Source organism: Etheostoma spectabile, chromosome 19 (genome assembly GCF_008692095.1).
Source record: "Etheostoma spectabile isolate EspeVRDwgs_2016 chromosome 19, UIUC_Espe_1.0, whole genome shotgun sequence".
Taxonomy (NCBI): Eukaryota; Metazoa; Chordata; class Actinopteri; order Perciformes; family Percidae; genus Etheostoma; species Etheostoma spectabile.
The window spans coordinates 19,089,873-19,092,389 of record NC_045751.1 but is presented as its reverse complement, the minus strand read 5'-3'; the positions used below and the strand labels follow the sequence as shown (position 1 = coordinate 19,092,389).

Here is a 2,517-nt window from a genome sequence, read left to right as displayed (position 1 = left end):
TAGGAGTAAGCATACCCGCACATTATTAGTCCCAGCTGAGAAAGATTCAGACTCTTCATCGGCAGCTTGTAGACACAGTGTGTGTTGTGTGTTGGGGTTTTCCTCTCACACTGATACGATCCTGTCTCCCATGGTGTAAATGAGTCCTGGCTGAGATTCTTCTGACTTCTTGAACCGTAAACATTGTGTTCTCCATCTACAGGTACCAGTGTGTATGTACATTGAGAGTCACAGAGCCTCCGGTGGATGGATGCTCTCAGACGCTGACTGGTGGACCGTAGCTGGGACCTTCAAACCTGAACCTTCTACACTTACAAAATGCTCTCTGAAAAGTCTAATGCGTATAGAAAATTAATGCGTAGTAAGTAGCCGAGTCTGTAAAGCGTACATCTTGATCCTCAAGTGATTTTTTCCATTTTCCATATCCAATGCGAAGCGTGGATTGTTCTTGAATTCATTGTAAAAAGACCCATTTACATTATATGTAAGAAAGTGAGAGACGAGCTTTGGTTTCTGTCCTAGAGTTTCCTTAAACCAGTAAAGCCGTGCAGCAACACCTTCATCTTCATAGAAACACATTGTAAAGTCAATTCTTCCCCAGTGTTCATGATACACAAATCGTGCTCTGACGAACAGTTGGGGGGGATTTCGACTGTCGTCTGATCTAAAGTGAAATGAGAGGAGATCAACCATAGTTAATTTATGTTAGACAGAAACCTAACATCTACCATCAAATATAACTTACCCATTTTCCCACAAGAACAAACATGTGAGTAAGAGAGCAAAACACTGGAGATGTCATCGTGTGAAGTTGCTGTGTGAATGACAGAATATCAATGGTTCTCCGTCTTTAGACACAGGATGCGTTTGATGTGCTAACCTGAAGTGACACTGTATAGGAAACATGGCTCCATGCTCACAGCCACATAGTGCCAAGTTTGTTTTGTTATTCTTAGAAAGGGTTCACATTTTGAGAAATAATAAAGAGTGTAACTCCTATTGGCTATCTTTTAGGAAAGGGGAGTCTTGAGCTGCTTTTTAATTTAGATTCAGTTTAAATATACGTAATAAAGCCTGTTATTCAGAACCGAAAGTCTCTCTTTAGAATCAGTGTATGGCTCTTGTGATTCAGGATCATGTTTAACCTTTTAAAAGCCATACGTGTGATAATTAATGGTTATTAAAGCTCTTAGCTCCACAGTTTAAAGCTGCAGCAGGTCTTTACATTGACCTGGCAAACAGTCTCTGTGGCATCATTCATTCATTATATGAAATTATCTGTTAAAATTTTATTATCAGAACAATAACAATTAAAATACAGCTGTCTAATCAACCCAATAGCCAAAACAGTGTGAATTTGACTTCTGAAGGTATCTTACTGCTAACTGCTTGATTTTAGGCGAGTCGTCTTTTTTTTTTCAAATAGGCTTCTCTGCTGGACTGTTACTGTGTCGCTGCCTGGTAACAGGCCGTGATAGTCGAGTTAGCCAGAAAAAAGTGAGCTCATGCTGCTATGAAGTTAGGCACCAAAACGACTCGTTAAGTTTAGGAAAAAAGATTGTGATAGGAATTACAACACTCTTGAGGAACAAGTGTTTCTGAGTGAAATATATAGTTATAGCTTTAGATATTTATGGAGAAGAAACTGATCTGCGCGTGAAGTGAAAGTGGCGACCAGATCATATGGCACGAGCATTATGGCACCAAAACTCCATATACTATTTCAATTCTAATATTATTATTTTTAACCTTTGCATGTTTGTGTGCTGCTGCGTGTTCCTGCGTGTGTAACTAGCATAGAGTGCACCTTTTTTTTACTAAGTGCAGTTAAAATCAATGAAATGCTGCATTATTGACTTTAGACCAGGTTTCTGTTGGTCAACTGACATGATCACTTTCCGCTGCTTCCAAATAGCAATATGCCAAGAATGCACCTGAACACACCGCACTCTAAGACCAGCACGCCCATGGGCACAAAGATGGGACGCAGGTGCATTTGGTATTTAAAAAATGTGGCGCTGGAGGGGAAATTGACAACTGCGTCAGTTAGGGCTGCACAATAATCGAATTTATCGCGATCACATTTGACTTCCCACGATCAAATTTGCGTGATCGCGCAATTATTTTTTTAAGCGTCATTTCATAGAACGCTCCGGTTTTTGGCAAAGCCATCACCGCTCCGAGCCGGAGGCGCCCTCATGTGGACACATTCTGTTTGGAGACGGGACCAAGCTGGAGATAGAAGGTAAGGGACTTTCTAGCATATGCTGTCTAATCTGATGGGTAGTAACAAGAGGAAAGCCACTTCTCCATTATAGGATATGTCTTTCGAGAGTTTCTTGTCTATCTGAATCAAGGCAGTGAGGAGGGTGTGGTATGTTGTAGAGATTGTAAACGCCATTAATGCAAATTTAAATTAAAAAAAAGAACTATACTGAAAGTCTCTGTCTCTCTCCAGACGAGGAGGACTCTCCTTTTTTAGTGCATTTCTTGAGTGCAGCTTTGGCTTTCACCACC

At 40.6% G+C, this 2,517-nt stretch overlaps 1 pseudogene; it reads left to right on the top strand.

Annotated features, from left to right (window-relative positions):
- Window positions 1-2,517, top strand: part of LOC116669403 (uncharacterized) — an 8,660-nt pseudogene that overhangs the window by 682 nt on the left and 5,461 nt on the right.